Source organism: Cervus canadensis, chromosome 2 (assembly GCF_019320065.1).
Source record: "Cervus canadensis isolate Bull #8, Minnesota chromosome 2, ASM1932006v1, whole genome shotgun sequence".
In the NCBI taxonomy this organism is placed as follows: Eukaryota; Metazoa; Chordata; class Mammalia; order Artiodactyla; family Cervidae; genus Cervus; species Cervus canadensis.
Window position 1 is genome coordinate 42316528 of NC_057387.1, and position 21504 is coordinate 42338031.

The 21504-nt window shown below is 40.3% G+C and overlaps 1 pseudogene; it reads right to left on the reverse strand.

Moving 5' to 3' along the window:
* Nucleotides 1-1434: 1434 nt before the first annotated feature.
* On the reverse strand, nucleotides 1435-1533 carry LOC122437477 (annotated as a pseudogene).
* Nucleotides 1534-21504: the final 19971 nt, after the last annotated feature.

Sequence of the window (21504 nt, forward strand, 5' to 3'; positions counted from 1 at the left end):
GAACATGGAAGAACTGATTCTTTTTTAAAATAATTAATCAATTAATTTTAATTGAAGCATAGGTACAACATTGTGATGGCCTCTGCCATACATCAACATGAATTGGCCAGGCATACATACGTCCCTTCCCTCCTGAATCCCTCTCCCACACCCCTCCCCACACTATCCTTCCAGGTTGTCACAGAGCACCGACTTTGTGGTTTCCCGTGTCATACATAAAACTCTCCCTGACTGTTTTACATATGGTAAAGTATATGTTTTAATGATATTCTCTCAAATCATCCCAACCTCTCCTTCTCCCGCTGTGTCCCAAAGTCTGAAAAAAACCAGATTCTTGATTACCAGTGTCTGCACTGGCTCAGCAGGTGAAGTGAAGGTTTATGTATTGTGCACAAGCCAGCCCTGGACTGGGTTTTAAAAGATGAAGGGATTCATATACAAATGTCTGATTTCTCCTTAAGGAATTGATGAAAACCCTCAGTTAAAGGAATTGTTTTCATTCTGAGTTTGTTTTCTTTTAGGTTCTCCTTATCTGTGTGTGTGTGTGTGTGTGTAGCCCCTGTCACCATTTCTCTAGTAGGTTTGCACTGGAATCGAATGTTCTGGAATAAGACACTACTTATTGCAGACAATTTTTGGTCTTGGCTTCTGTATTTGCCATTTCTTGCAATAGATTTTGTTTCCTTATTTCTGTCTTCCTAGTATCTGGTCTCCTTTCCCGTGCTGTGTGAATTTCCTACTTCCTATATTGTGTGAATCCTTAGGCTGTGTGTACAATTTTTGGTCTTTATGGAAGGCCTGATTCCCATTTTAGAAAGCTAACTGACAAGATGCACATTATTCCAGATTCTTGAAGCAGAGTATGTATAGTTCACCCGTGTGTATGTGTCCTCAGCCACTCAGTCATATCCAGCCCTTTGAGGCCCCATGGACTCTAACCCACCAGGCTCCTCTGTCCGTGGAATTTTTCAGGCAAGAATACTGGAGCAGTTTGCCTTTTCCTACTCCCACGGTATCTTCCTGAATCAGGGATTGAACCCATGTCTCTTGCGTCTCCTGCATTGGCAAGTAAAAGCAAAAGCCACTCAGTCGTGCCCAACTATTTGGGACCCCATAGGCACAGTCTGTGGGATTCTCCAGGCCAGTACACTGGAGTGGGTAGCCTTTCCCTTCTCCAGGGGATCTTCCCAACCCAGGGATCGAACCTAAGTCTCTCACATTGTAGGCGGATTCTTTACCAGCTGAGCCACCAGGGAAGCCCGAGAATACTGGAGTGGGTAGCCTATCCCTTCTCCAGCAGATCTTCCCAACCCAGGAATCAAACCAGGGTCTCCCGCCTTGCAGGCTGATTTCTTTACCACCTGAGCTATGCGGGAAGCTCCACTCCCTCCCCCACCTCCCCGGCCCCCGCCCACCCCTGGGGGATGGCGGGGGGGGGGTGGGGAACGCTTCAGAATTTGCGTGTCATCCTTGCACAGGGGCCATGCTAATCTCTGTATCGTTCCAATTTTAGTACACGTGCTGCGGAAGGAAGATTCTTTACCACTGCGCCGCCTGGGACGCCCCACAGTTGCCTAAAGATCAGCCAATCAAACACTGTAGCCATTCAGACAGGAGCTAGTGATTGACAGGAGCAGATACAAAGACTGCAGTAGAAGCGGGTGTGGAGATTGTGAGTGGCCGCAGCAGTGGTTTCCAAGCGCAGCTCCGGCAGCAGTTCCAGGGGCAGCATCCCGGGCCCGGGGCGCGTCCCCCAGGCGCTGGCCGCGGCAGTGTGCCCTGTAGCACCTAGCGACCCCTGGCGGCGGCCGCGGTGTCTTCACTAGACCAGCTCTGACGGGATTCAGGCTGGGCTTCTTGCTACTGACTGATTTCCTGTGCTTCTCCAAAAGTCTGTTTCTCCACACTTAGCAAAATTCTGTGGCAAGCCCAGTATATTTTCAGCAAGTACTTTTTCTGCTTAAATGAATCAGAATAGCTTTCTCTTGGTTGCAGCTAAGATCATTGACTAACAGATTTGTGAAGTCTTTATTAGTGGAAAAACCAGTGAAAAAACTTCTCACTTTGCTCTGTCGATGATAGCTAGCTTGTTGTTGTGTTGCTAAGACATGTCTGACTCTTTTGCGACCCCATGTACTGTAGCCTGCCACACTCCTCTGTCCGTAGGATGTCCCAGGCAGAATACTGCAGTGGGTTGCCATTTCCTTCTAGCAGGCATCTTCTTTACACAGGGATCCAATTCTTTACCACTGAGCCACCTGGGAAACCCAGCTTTGCTACTCGGTAAACCTGAAAAAAGGTTTTTCTGTCTCCCTGTTGAAATGTGCTCCTTTATATAAGCTCTCTATATAGATTATATGCTGTGGTTTCTGCTGCACTTAAGCAGTGAGGCTGATAAGTTTTCTACCTTTTGACAAAAAGTAACTTTTTTTTTTCTTTTGAGAATGTGTTTATTATGTTCCAAAAAGTAACTTAAATTCATCTTCAGAAACACAGATACCATAACTATTTTGTCATCATTTCTAATGATGATGATGATATATTCCAAATTCAACCAATTCTCACATCTCTGCTTCAACACTGTCACCATCATATCTCCATAGATGACTCAACAACTGAATAAGTGGTCCCTGGTTTGTCTCCGGCCCATCCTAGCCATCTCCCATGAGTCCAGGTTACCTTCCAAATAAAATTGTTAGTGACATCTCAGCATGATTTAGGGGAAAAGTCTAGAATCATCTCCATGGTTTACGAAGAGCTACATTCCTTCAGTTTTGGCTGCGTCTCTGACTTCATTTCCCATCGCTTTTCCATTGTGCTGCGCCAGCCTTTTTGCTGCTCCTCTACCAAGTCAGCAATGCTCCTGTCTCAGGGCCTTTGCACTTGCTCTTTTCTCTGTCTGGAAGATTCCTTTCCCAGGTGCTCACACTAAGATCACTCACTTAATTCTGATCTCTGTTATGACACCATCTCCACAGAAAGGACTTAACTCATCATTCTTTCTAAACGACCACACTTGTTACTCTTTGATCCCTATCCTACTTTATTTTCTCCTCATAATTCTTGTCACCATCTGACATTATACAAGCCTTTGTTTGTTACTTATTTTATTCCCCACCCCCATGAAAATGTGAGCTTCGTGGAAGAGGCAGAGACTCTCATATATATACATATTTCATGGCTATATTACAAGTGCCTGGTCAAGTGTCTGACACACAGTATTACATAAAGGGCTGAAGGACAGTTTAGAGTTGAGTACTGGTTGAGTATAGAAAACTGTTGCATAGAATCTCAGATTTTCTTTACTACTATTACACAAGTTGTCTTATTGGAGCTGGACTCAAACATAAAATCTTTGAGAGAAGCATGAACCTAGCACCTGACAAATTCTAAAAATCTGTGTATGAGTGATTGAGTAATGACATAAATTAATCAGTGACAAAACCTTTCAATAAACATTTAAATAATGATCAAATGATTATTTATTTTAAATCACTTATTTAAGTGAGTGATCAAATATTAATTGAACAGTCACCTTGGAATGCTTAAAAACACTAGGAAATGTCTTGGCATTCCTCAACTCTATATTTTTTTCCAGAGGTTTATATTATGTTTTTGTACCAGTGGCTTAATAAATTTTTGTGAGCTTTTATGTTAAATCAGAGCAGCATAGACAGTTTAAATTATTTGTTTAGTTATAGTTCTTATTTGGTTGGTATTTGTGACTTTTACAGAAATTCAACTAAGCAATTCATTTGCCATCATTTATCATGAGTGTCCAGGTAAATATTATTTACTCTGCTCCAAGACTATGATGTTATCTGATGCTTGCCTCAAGTCAATCATATTCAGAGCACAGTGCAAGGAAATGTGGAGACTCTCTAAGGAAAATGGCATATTTCCTGCCTTCAAAGAATCTGTCAGTTCTAACATTAGTACAAATTGGGTCTCTTTCTGAGTATGACACTTGGTCTGTTTCCAGCTGAGTCAGTCTCCATCTTAGTTTTCCCGGCTGAAAAAGAAAGCTAATAATATCACTGTCATGAAAAACAGTGAAGAATAGTGAGGTAATGTTTAGAGTTTGAACTTATTAGTAAAATACAAGTTAAGTCAATACATTCTAGAATGTTTTAGTTGTGTGAAACAATGAACAAAGAAGTTAGAGACCCTTCTAGTATCTATTAGAGCTAGGTGATCTATTAAAGCTGTAAGTCTAACAATTCTCACAAAATAGCTAATGTGGTGTTTTGCAAAGTTAAAAAATTGAAATCATTTTGCAATGAAATCTTAAGCCGAGGCATAAGTGCTTAAAGTTGTTAACAGTAAAACTGCTGCTGCTGCTGCTGCTAAGTCACCTCAGTCGTGTCTGACTCTGTGCGACCCCATAGATGGCAGCCCACCAGGCTGCCCCGTCCCTGGGATTCTCCAGGCAAGAACACTGGAGTGGGTTGCCATTTCCTTCTCCAATGCATGAAAGTGAAAAGTGAAAGTGAAGTCACTCAGTCATGTCCGACTCTTAGCGACATCATGGACTGCAGCCCACCAGGCTCCTCCGTCCATGGGATTTTCCAGGCAAGAGTACTGGAGTGGGGTGCCATTGCCTTCTCCACAGTAAAACTATATACATATATACTGCTTAGTTAGAATTTGACATTTCGGGGACTTACCTCCTGATAGGCTGTTATAGGATACAACAGCCTAGCAGTTTTACGGTCACCTACACCAATTCAGATATGGTCTTCCCTTTGGCACCATTAGACAGAGATACCCATTTCCAGGACAGTAATATAAGCTGTCCTAGTGTAATCAAAAGTGAAGTCTAGTTGCTCACCTCCCAAAAGTCATTAAAGAGGCCCAGTTGGTGGAAAGGAAAGTTTGCTTTATTTTGGATGCTGGCAACCAGAGGGGAGGGTGGCAATGGATGGACTCCTGTCCAAAGGTTGACTTCTTCCCAGTGACAATCAGTGGGCTAGAGCTTTGATAGGTGGAGGGAGGGGGTTATATGTAGACAGCACTGTCAGCTCTTGACAGTCATCTTAAAATTGGTCTGATCAGCATCATCTTGATGGTTTTGAGTACAGTTAATCTTCAGTTCCAGGGACCATTTGTTCATATTTCCTTGAGGCCAGTTCTTAGAAGTGGAACTGTGGCAGTTAATATAATCATGTAGTTTGGTCATCATGTAGCTAACCTGTTGGGGGTTCAGTGCCTTTAAGATAGCTCACAGGATATGGCTCAGAATATTCTCTGCCACCCTTGAGGAGGAACTAAATGTCCTTGACTATGCTTAATGACTAAATTACTATTATTTGGTCTCCTTTGACTCTTTTCTTTTGTGTCTGCATGTTCTCACTTCTATGATTAGATTAGACTTACTCTTTGGCTCAAGTTTTTCCACAGACAAAAGAGAAGCTGAGGACATAGGGAGGTGGGCAGGACCAAAGGGTCTGGCTCAGTTTCACCAGCCCAGAGAGATGAGGAGGAAATTTAGCTGCCTTAGATAGATGAGCTAGACTCTTTATCTTAGCAATTTCCTCTTGATATTTTGAGCTATAATCAGCCTTCTCATCTCTTTAACTGTGCTGCCTTCTGAAAAATTAAGAACCTAACTATTGCCCCAGGTGTGATTATCTGTTCTCCCAGTCTGTGTGTGCAGGAACACACACACGCACACACACACACACGCAATCTGATCCCATTCAAGTTGGTGGTCACAACCCAAAGCAGACATGCCTCTATCTGTTCTACCAAGACAGTGTTGGCAGAGAACTTATAGATCTTGTTCACCATTGTATTGATATTCCAGACACTGCCTGTATTCATGTATGCATGCATCTATTTACTCACCACTTAGTTAAATACATGCATGCTTTCTCTGCATCTGACACTGTTCAAAACACGGAGAAACAACATTAAGAGAATTTATTCCTGCCTTCCTGGGTATTACCATCCCGTATATGGCTGGTTTAATAGTAACACTTTTCAGTTAATGAACAGTTTCCTGCTGGAAAATAAAGAAGCAGTCATGATTGGACAACAAACAAACAAGGTTTTTAGAGCAGATTTAGGTTCACCGCAAAATTGAACAGAGAAGATATGGGAATAGAGAGTTCCCATATACTCCTTGCTCCTCCACCCTCACAGCTTTCCCCACTACCAACATCTGGTAAAAGAGTGGTACATGTGTTACAACTGATGAGTCTATGCCATCACATAAATTGCTACCCTAAATCCACGGTCTACATTAGGGTCCACACTTAATGTTGTACATTCTATGGGTATGGACAAATGTCTGATAACATGTATCTGCCATTTTAGTATCATACAGCCTAATTTCACTGCCCTCAAAATTTGGCTAGACTTTTAAAATTCTATTTTAGGATTTACAGGATTTAAGTTGAATAGCATCTCCTTTCAGATTTTCTGATCAAAAGTTCTGGCTTGGATGATATTTGATTTTCTGAGGAAGCAGCCCATTCTGGCTGAAGCATGCTTTCAGATCAGGTGACCTCACAAATGTAAAAGATCTGGCTTCTCAATCTCTCATAGCAAAGTAGTTTCTAGAGATATTTCCCAAATGAGGCAGTACATGGAATGAAAAAAATAAAAAAAAAAAAAACTCTGCCATTATTACTGCTGGGCATGAACATCATGTTAATAGTCTTCTGTTTAAGCTTTTATTCCCTTCTGGACAAGGAGCCTCAGTTGGATGATTTTATTTTCAGAAACCCACACAATCTAGAAGGGTTTCTTTATAAAGTAGGGATTGGCTGGCATGAGCCCCTCTCCCAACCATTAGGCCAAACAGGATTGCCACTAAGACTTGCCTTTGCACTTGGCCACTCACAGGTGGGCTCTAGACCAGGGGTCCCCAACCTCTGGAGTCTAATGCCTGATGATCTGAGGTGGAGCTGATGTAATAATAATAAAAATAAAGTGCACAATAAATGTAATGTGCTTGAATATCCTGAAACCATTCCCTACTCCAGTCTGTGGAAAACCTATCTTCCACAAAATCAGTCCCTGGTACCAAAAAGACTGGGGACCACTGCCCTAGACCCAGAACGTAGAGAATCTCAGAGGTCAGGAAACAGCATGAGTTGAGCACAGTTCTACCTGACCCAGTGGTTCCTGAGGCACTGAACACAACTTGAAAGTCAGATTTCTAATTCCTTCCTTTTCAGAGAAGGAAACAGAGGCTTCAGGGTGAAGTCACCTACTTGCTTCAGGTTAAACAGCCGCGTGGAGGCAAAGCTTATGCCACAGCAGCACGATCTGGCGTCATCCCACTGCTTTGTATAGTGATGTGTTTTCCAGTGTACTTCCTGTCATCAGTCTAAACCGACTAATCGGAAACCAAGATTTCATAGAATGGCATGCAGATAATATTCCTGATTTAGTAAAACATTTTGTAGCAAGATGAATCAAAATTTTCCCATTGAGGAAACAGTTCTCTAAAAGCAGAAATATGATGTCTGCGTATCTGAGAATATTTCCTTTTCCTAGAAATTCTTGGGCTACCCTGGAGGCTCAGTGGTAAAGAATCTGCCTAACAATGCAGGAAACATGCATTGGATCCCTGGGTCAGGAAGATCCCCTGGAAAAAGGAAATGGCAAGCCACTTCAACATTCTTGCCTGGAAAATCCCGTGGACAGAGGAGCCTCATGGGCTACAACAGTCCATGGGGTTGCAAAGAGTCATGAAGAGACATGACTGAGCGACCAGACAACAGCAGCAACAACAAAAGGATCACTCAAGATAATTTTTGATGACGCTACTCCTTCCTGAATCCCACGTATAGGGCATGAGTAGCCATTTGCAGGGCCTTGGATTTCTTCAAACTCTATTATTTTCTGCATCCTTTAAACTCAAGTACAAATCTGACCAACACAACTCTGCAACTACTGAAAACAGAAAGGAAGACTGTTTTAAGTAGGTGAAATCCCTAGGAGTCTCAAGCAAGTCAAATATAATTATTTGAGAACTACATGGCATTTTTAGCGAGAAAACACAGTAAAACATTAGTTTTTTTCCTTCAAAAACTGATCACATTTAACTCCTCTGAGAATAATGCAAGAGTTAACCACTACTTCCATCTGATTATAGAAGTCTAGATTTCTTCTTGAAATATACAGAAGCTGACAAATTCGTTGAGCCAAGGCTACAGCATCCCACAGGGTTTCACTTGAGTACTCATAACAGATGGCTGTCTAGACTGTGTTTGAATACCCTAGGGATGAAATTCCAGTTTTAATTATGAAAATCATTTATATAATACATTAATATGCTTAAACATGGTTTTCCTACTTTACACAGCAATGGTGAGGATAAAACGAGATAATACGTACAAAATGTTAAACACAGAGGCTGGAATATTATAGAGTTTAATACAACTTACTTTCTTTTCCATTCCTATCACCAAAAGTAAACAGGAAATAAATTTAAAAGACAGTAAGGTAACTGCATGTGCGTTTTTCCTAATATAATAGTAAGAAAGAGTGTGAAAGGAGAAGGGTGAGGAGAAAGGGAGGGAGGAAAGAAGGAAAAAAATGAGAAGGGAGAGGGTAGGAGATAGCAAGCAGTCAAACAAGCCTATATTTTTCTAGTAATTCCCTGCCATTTTTAGCTTGGATACACATACAATTTATTTTCATCTCCTTCTCTGTCACCAAATGTAAACAAAAAATAAATTGTATATACCTGAAACAAATACAACATTGTAAATCTACTATACTTAAATACATTTTTTTTTTTATATTTCAGAGACAGTAAGCTAACTGAATGTGAATTTTTTTCTAGTGGACTGTATAAGCCCTGAAATCAGACACTCATAATTCTGTACTCTTCCTGCCTAGTTCTGTGCATTGCTGGAGAGTAGGAACTAAGGAAGGAAGGAAAATAAACATGAAGGGAGAAGGGAGGAGACAATAAGCATCAAACAGGATTTCTCAGTAATTAGCTGCCACTTTCAGGAGGGAGAGACATTCATCTCCTAAGCTTGGTTTACAAGAAGGATCTTGTTTGGCCCTGGCAGCCTCTGTAACCTCTATAAATACAGTCCGTATTCAGCTTCTGCTGCTGCTGCTGCTGCTACATGGCTTCAGTCATGTCCGACTCTGAGCGACCCCACAGACTCAGTCATGTCCGGTTAGGAGAACTTCCGTGAATACACTCTACAGCCAGAGCCCCCAGCGTTTGCACACTTTACACTTCTATCTAGAACATGCCTCCTCTTGATTTCTGTCCCTTTAACAGCCTAGCTAACTTCTCTCCATTTAAGCCTTGCTTAATTCTTTTCATATAATGACAGTAAGTAGATTTTTTTCATTCTTTTCCTTTCTATTCCCTCCCATTTCATTGAGATGTTTTGTGATTTTTTTCTCTTTCAAATACTCATACATGATAGCATATTTGCTTTCTTAAAATGTACCCCAAATATTTTTTGTTTCCCATCCTATCCATTTTATATATACCAAGTCCACATAGAAATTTCTTTATCCATAATATGTGCAATCTTCTTCCCCCTAAATGTTACTGGTTCCCACCTATTCTTTCCCTGCTATGTATTCAAGAACCAGTGTTACACCTTAAGTAGATAGTTCTCTGGGACTCTAGAATATTCTGTAGGAGAGCTTTTTTTTTTTTTAAACTACAGTCCTACTTTAAAGAAATGAAACTTTTTTATTTTATATAATTGTAGACTTATATGCAATTGTGAGAAACAGTAAAGAGATGTCTTGTACCATTTTCTTAGTTTCTTCCAAATGTAACATCTTTGAAAACTCCAGTACAACATTACAAGCATGATTTTATTATCAATATAGTCAAGATATCAAATAGTTCCATCATTACCAGGATCCACTGAGTCTGCCTTTTATAATACAGTCCCCTCCATTTCCCCAACACTATGTTTTACAGGTGGCAACCACTAATCTGTTCTTCATTTCTATAATTTTTCATTTAAAGAATGTCATAGACATGAGATCATATAACATGCGACTTATTAATATTGGTTATTTTCACCCAGTACAATTCCCTGGAGAGTCATCCAGGTTGTTGCACGTATCAGTAGTTCCTTCCTTTATGTCACCAGCTAGTATTCCATGATGTGGACATACTATAGCTTCTTTAGCCAGTCACCCACTGAAGGATATCTAGGCTATTTTCAGTTTCAGGAATTATAAATCTTGTTTATGTTTGTTTAATATTTATTTATTCAATGAAGAGATAAGGCCCATGAGAAAAGAGGTTATTACTCTATTATTTAAACCTCTATGTACATGTAACTGTATCATCAGCACACATGTGCTTGATACATATTTTTGAATAAATAAAAGGTAGAAATTTGTTTTCACCTTATGATCCAATTGAAGATAGCTATACACATAAAAACTAGGTATTCTGAGTATTTCATGGTCTCTCCTTTCTGTCACATAAGGTGTGTATTTTGCAAATATATCAAGATAGGAAGGTAGCAATCAAGTCACTCAGTCCCACCATTCCTTGTGCCTGACAGATGCTATCGCTCTATGTCTCCTCTGGGTCTCTCTGCTCTAACTGCAGCTGACAACCTCTGAGAGCTTCACTCCTTCAGTCCCATCGCTGTGAAGTCCCTCAAGACTTTCAATTTATTCAACAATTGTATTGAGCACCTTCTCTGTGCCATGTACTGTGTTTGGAGCTGGAGGTAAAGCAGTAGACAAGATGAAAAGAGAATCTTAGCTTTTATGTACTCCATATTTTATCAGTGAATACAGGCAATAAGTATGAAACATAAATTAACAAGATTTCAGGTACAAAATACAAATGCAAAAATATTTAATTTTAATAATCCACATTGTCTTATATAGACCATAGTCTTATGGTCTTATATAGACCATTGTCTAACATAAACCATGGACTATAATCATTATATTGTGGACTTTTGTGAGAAATTTCATCAATATATTGTTTCAAAGTCCCTTATATCTTCAAATGTTGTTTTATTTGAGTAACTGTCATCCACCAATCTTTTTCTGATCCTCTTTTTCCCTTAGACCAAACTCTACTTGTTCCTGCCTCACTGTTGTTGGTAAACCCTCTTGCCATCCATTTTCACCTAATTTAAGATCCCAAGACAGCTCTTAGGTATTTACTCCACTTTCATAGGAAGTTATCATTTATATATGAAGTTAATTCCCCAGAAATTTTTTAAATGTATTTATTTATTTTGGGTTGCACTGACTTTCTTTAGTTGGGGCAAGCAGGGGCTACTTTCCATTGACGTGCACTGGTTTTTCATTGAGGTGGCTTCTCTTGTCGTGGAGAATGGGCTCTAGGCACACAGCCTCAGTAGTTGTGGCACATGGCTTTAGTTGCTCCAGGTCATGTGGAATCTTCCTAGACTAGGGATCAAACCCATGTCTCCTGCATCGATAGGCAGATTCTTATCCATTGTACCACCAAGGAAGTCCCTCAGAAATTTTAAGAGAGTCATTTTAGCTAGAAAAAAAAGTTCAGTTCAGTCGCTCAGTTGTGTCCAACTCTTTGCGATGCCATGGATTGCAGCACGCCAGGCCTCCCTGTCCATCACCAACTCCCAGAGTCCACTCAAACTCATGTTTGAAAAGAGGTGGCAAGAATACACAGAAGAACTGTACAAAGAAGATCTTCACAGCCCTAATAATCATGATGGTTTGATCACTCACCTAGAGCCAGACATCCTGGGATGTAAAGTCAAGTGGGCCTTAAGAAGCATCACTATGAACAATGCTAATGGTGGTGATGGAATTCCAGTTGAGCTATTTCAAATCCTAAAAGATGATGTTGCAAAAGTGCTGCACTCAATATGCCAGCAAATTGGGAAAACTCAGCAGTGGTCACAGGACTGGAAAAAGTCAGTTTTCATTCCAATCCCAAAGAAAGGCAATGGCAAAGGATGCTTAAACTACTGCACAGTTGCACTCATCTCACATGCTAGTAAAGTAATGCTCAAAATTCTCCAAGCCAGGCTTCAGCAATAGGTGAACCGTGAACTTCTAGATGCTCAAGCTGATTTTAGAAAGGGCAGAAGAACCAGAGATCAAATTGCCAACATCTGCTGGACCATCAAAAAAGCAAGAGAGTTCCAGGAAAACATCTACTTCTCCTTTATTGACTATGCCAAAGCCTTTGACAGTGTGGATCACAATAAACCGTGGAAAATTCTGAAAGAGATGGGAATACCAGACCATCTGACCCACCTCTTGAGAAATCTGTATGCAGGTCAGGAAGCAACAGTTAGAACTGAACATGGGACAATAGACTGGTTCTAAATAGGAAAAAAGAAAAAAAGACATGGAAAGACATTATTTTTTCCTTGGAGTTACTTTTTAGAATTTTTAATAGTTCTTTATGGAAGTATGGTTCATTTATAATAATATTTATTATTGTTTAGGTGTGTGCATGTCCTAAGTGTGTGCTAAATCATTTCAGTCATGTCCGACTCTTTGCGCCCCCGTGAACTGTAGCCTGCCAGGCTCCTCTGTCTATGGGATTCTCCAGGCAAGAATGCTGGAGTGGGTTGCCATTTCCTCCTCCAGGGGATCCTCCTGACCCAGGGATCTAACCTGTGTCTCTTAGGTCTTAGGTGTATAACATAGTAATTCACATTTTTTAAAGATTATACTCCATTGGCTGTCTTGCCTGTGCTTTATAAATATACCTGTAGCTTATTTACTTTAAACATAGCAGTTTGTACCTCTTAATATTCTACTCCTTAATAGCCCCTACTCTTTTCTCTCTCCCACTGGTAGCCACTAGGTTTTTTTCTCTATATGTGTATCTGTTTCTTCTTTTGCTATCATCATTAGTTTGATTTACTTTTTAGATATCACATATAAGTGATAACCTACAGTACTTGTCTTTTTCTATCTGACTTATTTCACTAAGCATAATACCCTCCAAGTCTATGACAACTATTAAATGGTTTAAAAGAAAGAAACCTTCAACAGCCAAAGAAACTCAAGACTGTTTTCATAAATGTGGTAGAATTATGACCAACCTTTTCCTAAAGTAACTTAAGAACTGAACTAGTCCTTACATCGAGTGGCCAATCAAAGTGACTAATGTTTCTGAGACTTTGCTAATCATGGCACTATGTCAAAAGGCTAAGTAATTCAGCTGAAAGTTATGAGATTTTACCTGCAACTGTACTTGTGGAAATAGCCATTGACTCAGCAAATAAAGAGCAATGAGAATTTCCTAGTAAATCAATTTAATCCCCATGTACGTGTTTATAAAAACATGTTTTATGCGATACTGCCAGCAGTTAATGAGTTACTGAGGTGCTGTCTCCTAATTCTCTTTAAGCCACATGATTTTATGTTCTCTTTCTACAGAACTATAAACCATGTAGCAGAAATCTCACATTAAGCTACTACCTTTGCACTGTCTAATGGTGGGAGTTTTGCATAGTTAGATAAGTTGTAGAATAGATCTTCCAGTGACATACAAACTTTCTGGGAAAAAGACATAACTGGGTTCATTGCTGAACTTCAAGAACATCTGATCATGCCTGATGAATTGATGTGTTGGCTCCAAAGAAGTCTAATTGTAGTAAGAGGTTAAAAAACTATATAGAGGGAACTGATTCTAAAGAAGAAACCAGGCAAATGGCTGAGATCCAATAACAAAGATTTTAGTCATCAGAGGAGGAACAACTCAGTACGTCTTGGTTGATGCATGATTTCATTTTAGGCTCAGCTTCAAGGACCTATAAATTAAAACAGAAAGATTTCTTTTGCTAAATGCTGTAAGACTTTGTGACACAGGCAACACTAAATTCCACCATTATAGTAAAAATGTGTTTAAAAATATTCAGAGAGAAATAAAAAAATTGCTCCCATATCATTTCATAGACCTTGCAGACTTTTGTTGTAACTAAGGGCTCAGAGTAGACACTCAGAGGTCTTGAGTACCCAGGAAAGCAGCAAGAAAGACTCTCGCAACCATTGTATCTGTGTGGTGATAGTCAGCAGTCTCTCAATTCTTGAGAACAGAGATTTTCATGCTAGTGAAGCATCATATAGAACATATGGTACCAATGAAGCAGCGTGGATGCTATAAGTTAGGTCTTCTTCTTAAAAATTGAAGACACTTCCTAGGGAATCTCTGACTAATTTGTGGCCAGCTGTGTGGAGATGGAAGTAGGAAGGAGGTGGTGCAATGATAGGAGATGAAATTTTACTAAGATTGGATTTTTCTATATTGAGTATGTCAAGGCCAGAGCCAGGATAATTTAATAATCTAAAATAGGATAAAATTTTTAATTTACTCTATAATTGAGAATTTTTTCCCTAAAAAATCCAATCCCCCATCTATATAGGTAGCCATTTATACATTTTAAATATATTCATGACTGCCTTTATTTCTTCCCTTTGAAGCCAGAAATGGAAAAAAATTGTTCGTGCATGTAGTTGGGCTTATAAAATTTCTGCTGTTTTTCAGTTCTTTGTCTTGTCTTAATCTTAGTTTCTTTACTCTTTCTTAGTTCCCTATCTCTCTTTGATTATGTTTTGAAAATTGTTCTTAGAATTATGAAGTAATATATCAATAAAAATGGACATTTTTGTTGTAAAATTTGTTGGTTATTAATTACTCACCATCCTTTTCTCCTGGTTCTAGCTAATTGAGAGACAGAATAGAGGGGTTAAATAAGGAATACAATTAAGTACCAATTTTATTGATAGCGTGGGATTGAGAACCCATTCTGGATCTGAGGCCAGAATGGTCCTTCTGGTAGCCCCTGCTGAATGGAGTCTCCTCAGTCCCAGGAAAGTATTGCCTGATTCACAGGGAGAGATGCTAAGTTAGGGAGAACAGAGGCCAAGTTGGCTCATGAAGGCATGTTTCAGTTTGGTGACCACAGGGTGGGAGAGCAAGTGTGGCTTGGCCATCAGCACTTGTGGGTTAGTGGGTGGCTGGAATTGGGGGGTGGGGATTGCTTAGCAATGTGGGAGCATTTCAGCAGAGTAGCACTGCCTTGCAGTAAATGCAGCTCATAGACATTAAGCTCCTCTACATCTCACCAGATATTTTACCTCTGCTCCTATGTGTGGAATATGTTACACACTGTCTTTGCTACATGGAAATAGAGAGAAGGAAGTCAGGGAATGGGTTTTCTTCCCTGATAATCTCAAATTTTTGCTTATGTAATTGTTTGTTTTTAATAACCAAGCCTATGGTCATCCAAGGTAGAGGCTAAACTGTTACTGAGTCCAAGCTCACTCTGCTCACTACCTGACAGGAAATGAAGTGTTGAGGCAAGAAATATGACTTTATTTGGAAAGCCATGGACCAATAAGATGGCAGACTAATGTCTCAAAATAACCATCTTATCACAGTCTGGATGTCAGGTTCTTCGATAGACTAGAGATGGGGTCGGGGGGCAGGTGTGAAGAAGCAAAATAAAAAGGCCATTAATCTTGCAAATACCTGGAATGTCAAGTCTAGGGGAGGGGATGTGTTCATTTTTTTCCTTTCTGTAGCCACTCACAGGTGGAAGAGGTCCTGAATAGAGGCATTATGGTTTAACATTCAAGCAGATGGGCAGGGTTCCCCAAGGCAGGCCAATGTATATAAACAGTGTCCTTTTAGTGAACAAAAGCAATCAGGAAGCAAAGGTTAAAGAAACAGTTTTAACCTGGAGTCAGAATTGACTCTTTGCTGCAACAATACCTCTTCAGAGGAGGAATTAGAAGGGTATCAGAGATGCACTGTGGCCTACCACTGCCCCTCTGGGCCTCCTTCTGGGTCAACAGTTCAGTTTTTGCATTCAGAAAGTTCAGACAAAACTTAGAATAAGCCTTGAATTGATGTAACTCACACAGTACAATGTGTTCATGGCCCAAAACTCCTTCCCTATTCAATTTCTAACCTCAAATTATGCCCCGCTACATTGTCAGATGTTTCTTATTAGAAGCTATGCAGAAAGTCCATATAAAAGCAAAAGTAACTCTGACCAAAAGCAAAATCTGATTCAAGTTAAGGAAACTTCCAGGAAATCAAAAATCCAAAATCTTGCTTATTCAATACACTTTTCTTTCTATTTTCAACAAGAAGCATCTCAGTCACGTGCAATCAGTGTTCTTTTAGGAGCAAGTTGGCCTTTTTCTATGGGAATAGGTGTAGCCTCTCCAACACCTTTGAAATTTAATGACTCCAATTTTAAGTCACACTCACATATGATGTTACCAGGCAGAGAATCCAGGGTCGATAGGACACGTAAGATGATCTCAGCTGCAGCCTTCACTCATAAAATTTGGAAGAGACAAGATAATTTCAATCCTCCCTCATCAGTTGTCCCCATACATAATATGATGTCACAGTGCCATCATCGGCGCTGAACCATAGCAGAAAAATACAGTACATCTGATTTGTCTTGCCAGAATGCCTGATAGGCTAGAACAGTTTATTTTGAGTCCTTAAGCCATGAATATAAATTCAGTTATGAGAATGCTTCCATTAAGAGGTTGATTATGACATTGTTTCTTGTTTTTGACATATTTGTACATTACAAATATTGCAAATATGCTGTGATGGCCTCTCCAGCCTCCAGGCCTTATCTGAAGCTCTTGTCTTTCACTTTATGTTCATTTCACATCTTTTCATTCCCATATCTCCTTGGAGCCATCCCCTTCCAGCATGATTCTGGCATGTGCATGCTGAGGAGAAAGCATGACGCCTGGGGATGCAAACTCCACACCCCCTTAGATCTGGATGCCCTACATTTTAAAAGAGTCAGAACTCCAAGGTTCACTGCATCACATTCTCCACAATGTCAGTCTTCTGCTCCTTTTCTGGATTTCTTCAACTTCAGAAATATCTCAAGACGTCTTTAGCAGTATGCTTTTTGCTATTGCTGACTCTTCTTCTGGAATTCCTTGGACCTAACAATCCTGTATCTTAAGGGGATCCTTTCTGAATCTTCAAACTTGTCTCAGCTGGAGATTTTCCTTCAATATATTATTGACTAAAAGCTGTTATTGATTTTTCCAATATTTGTGTCCTTTGCTGTTGTTTAGTCACTGAGTCATGTCCTACCCTTTGCAAACCATCAGGCTCCTCTGTCCATGCTATTTTGTAGGCGGGAATACCAGAATAGATTACAATTTCTTCTCCAGGGGATCTTCCAAACCCAGGGATTGACCCCTGGTCTCCTGAATTGGAAGGCGGATTCTTTATCCTCCCAGATACTAGGGAAGCCCCAAATTACTCATTATCTACATTTGAATAGAACACCTCTGTCCCTAAAAATTATCCCAAATTCCTCATTTCATTAGCCAGTTAAATCACTTATCCTCCAATAAAGAAGAGCAACAGAGGGGTTAGAGATCATATCAGAAAATACTTCCTCCCATGCTCGAGAAAGGTAGTGTTTTCTTGGGGTCAAGGATCTTAAAGTCTCTGAGCTGTTGTGGAGACTAAATGATTTCCTGTAAGTTACCCTGATTAATAAAATCAGTAAGTGCTTCTCCACTCTCAAGAGTGTTACAAAATCTCCTTCTTTCTATACAGTGAAGGAAAGAGGGGATAATTGTGTTCTCCTATAATGTTCAAATTCAGGACACTCAGCCAAGGATGTGACTCCTCACAGCCATAGTGGAAGGAGAATTTGTTGATTCACTAACATCATATTTCTATCTTACAGCATGGAAGCAGAGTACATTGCTTAGGATTTAGCTTGTGGTGATTATGTCCCTTCTAAATTTTATAATAACGGTGTTTGATCATTTTTTCACAGCATTATATTGTGTATAAACTTTTGGACATTTCTCCTAAAAATAGCTTGACTTTTTAAAATTATAAATATGAAGCATGTCATTGCAAGTATTTCAAACAATACTTAAACAGAGGGAAAAAAATGGAAATCATTGATTATTCTACTTCCAAGAGACATTACTGTTAACATTGTCATGGTAACCTCCCAGGGTTTTTCCTGTTCATATGAATACACATACCTTAAAATTATAAACTGGGGCATCCACTGTACAAGTGCCCACTTATTTGTAAGAATGTATTTTTCCCTTAATAATATATCATTGATAGAGGGGGATCAAGATGGTGGAGTAGGAAGCACTGAGCTCAACTGAGGGAATCCACAAGCACATCAAAGTTTCAATTACATACATGGCAACCCAGGTAAGAATTACCTGGAGACTAACAGAACAACCTAGTTCTTATTCAACCAAGGCTATGAGGAAAGAACCATATAGAGTCTGACAGGTGGCACTAGTGGTGAAGAATCTGCCTGCCAATGCAGAAGACTTTAGAGATATGTGTTCAATCCCTGGGTCAGGAAGATCCCCTGGAGGAGGGCATGGCAACCCATTCCAGTAACCTTGCCTAGAGAATCCCATGGACAGAGGAGCCTGGCAGGCTACAGTCTATAGGGCCACAAAGAGTTGGACATGACTAAAGCTACTTAGCATACATGCAAGAAGGATAATTGATCTAGTTGGTACCCACACATTTAAGGGGTGATCCAGAAGAGAAAGGGGATGTCACAGGCTTGGGGATCCTCCCTAAGAAGTGAGAGTCCAGACCCCAGTGGAGTCCAGCACTGGGAAGATGAGTCCCTTTGACGTGTTGGAAAACTAGTGGGCTTACCTGAGGATTGTAAGGAAGTGAGACTCCACTCTTAAAAAGCACATGCACAGTCTAGCTTTTTTCCAGAACCAAGGCAGAGGCCACAAATCAAAAACTGCCTGATGCTCTGGCCACCTGCCAAAATTGCCCCAGTGCACCCCAACCCATACCAGGCTCTTGCTGCAGTTCACCCTGCTCCTACACTTCTCCCTGCGAAGGCAGAGACCACCACTGTCTGCACCAGGGAAAAGCAAAGAGAGCTCAGAAGAGCAGTTCCAGGGCCTTGGGTCCCACATCTGTCCCCAACCAAAGCAGAGACTGCCATGGCCAGGAGGAGAAGCTCCACTCCTTCAGGGCTCCTGCTCTAGCCCCTGAGGCCCCAGCCCCACTCCCTGATAGCAGGACAACAGCCATTGCTCCCGGGAGAAGCCCCAGCCTGCACAGGGCTTTCACTCTAGCCCTTCCAACTCCCAGGCTTACCTCCCACCAAGGCAACACCACTAGAGCATCGCAGAAGACACAGCCCATGCTCCCTTCAGATTCAGCTCCCCTACCAAAGCCACAGGGCACACGCAGACTGCACACGGACAGTCCCAAACAAGGACTCCCGACTGGCCTAACGTGGCCAACCCCCACCCCGGCAACTGATCACAAACACACAACTACTTAATTGTTTACTGAGGGTAGATATTTGCAAATGAGTCCTCAGTTTACACCCACATCTGCCTAATGTCTTATAACTAATGTATTTTTTCTTTAAAATCACCTTCCTACAGTTCTCCAACAATGCTAGGAAGCATGGAAAATAGAATTTAGTTTAATCCAGTAACTTATATTGATCAATAACTTAAACTTCTCCTTTACATAACAGTCTTCTTCAAGCAAATTCTCCCTCTTCCAGATTCTCGGTCCTTTCTCTGATATATCCAAGATGTTCTCAAGTCGTGAGATGTAAAGGGCTACAGAACCCACGGTGATGAGAGGATGAGAGGGACAGTCCTGCCCACATGTCTCTGTATGCCCTGCTGGTGTACTGTGCTAACACTTGTGATTGGGGGATTTATTGCATCCTCTCTAGTTTGATCAGGACCCAGAGATCCTGCCTTCCTGATGAACCATCCCTTCACTTTCAAGTAAGAGATCCTACGTGTGGCTTCAGGGCTGTGTACTTAGTTGTACTTGACTATAGCACATTCAACTCTTGCCAGACCTCTGTAGAACCTCTGGCAAGTACCATAGCTGGACCCTCAACTACTTCATCCCCGCATCAACTTCACTCTTAGGACATGTGGTACCTTCCAGGTCTTTTTCACGGCACGTAAGCATTAACAGTGCCTTAGGAGTTTTGTCTAAGATTCTTGTTTTGCCGAAAACCTCCAAAAGGAGAGAAGGAGGGATGCTCTCTGGGGCTATGTCCTCTTTAAGGCAGACTGATGTAGACCGTTCTCAGTGCCAGCTGATACATTTCTCCATCTTGATATTAATGTTTCCTGTTTGGTGTGACAGACACATATGTATACATATCAGGTATAGTACAAATACTATGTTCCCAGCTTGTGTCAAAAATATTTTCGATAGTCCTTGGTGTTTTTCCATTTAAAAATGAAGCTAGCTTAGTGAAGTATATAGGATAAGACAAGTTTCAGTCACAGCTCATAAAACAGAATTACCGTCAACAAGTAGCTACAAAAGTGTTTGATCAAGGCTGTTGGGAAGAGTGACACAAGCAAGCATAACAGAGACATAGTGAAAGGGTGCCCGGGTCAGCATTATAACACAAAAGTTGTTGCCAGTATTCTTTTATTTCCTCAAGTCATTTGCAATTTTAGAGGTGCCCAGTTTGTACTAAGGCATAAAGAACTAAGAATGAACCCCATGAGGTTTTAACATTGTTGGCCCAGTTTTAAAACGTGGTTAACTGAGTGGTTAATGTAGGGTGAGTTGCCGGGACGGCATTAGGCCAATCAGTCTAATTAGGTTGCCTGCCCATTGGGCATGAACTGTGGGTATTTTGCTAAGTTTTTCTTTAAAACTTAGCACATTTTTTGTTTCAATAAATTTCTTTTGCACTAACTCTCACAAAGAGGCATGCTAAATCACCACTTAAGTATTATAAAAATAAAACACATGGTTTGTAAAACTAATACTTTCATTCAGTCTTCAAAACTGGCCTCTGATTTTATGAAAGTGCTTTGGTACTGCTAGATAATTTTTACCCTGAAACATGAATGGGAAAAATCTGTTGATACAGTTATGCATTAACTAGATGTTAGGCTATTGGACTTCTGTAGAATTCTACAACTCTCTGTCTATGTAAAGGAACTTTAGAAAATTATTCTATTTCCACCCAAAATTTTTAGACTGATTTATTAGTTGTTCAGTTATTCTAATCAGTAGTTCAAAATACCTTAGGACTTTCTGCTTTTTCAATAGTTTGAACAGATATTAACACTGGTCTACATAAACAGGACTTTTCACTTCATTGATAGTTAACTAAAAATCTTAAGAGAACTAACCTTTTCCTTTTGTCCACAGATGTTTGTATTATATATGTTCTAAGAGTTAACATATTTTTCTAGAGAATTTTCCAATCATATGCCCATATCATGGTATTTAGACTACAAGATTCATGAGGGCATATCAAGTCTTTTTCATCTTTGTTTTACAAGAGTTTGGCACATGATAAGTGCACAACCAAATAGGAATAAGTAGCTTATTGAAACTTCTTGGCAATAAAGGACATCCAGTCATGTATTCTTGAGATGACACCTTAGGAAAGAGAAAGAACAATGACTCTAGGAGACTCTGCTTATGAAGATTCAGGAGATTCATAAGAACTTCAGTAAGAAAACAATTCATTCAAGATGGTGAGATCCACGTAGGCAAATATTTCCCTA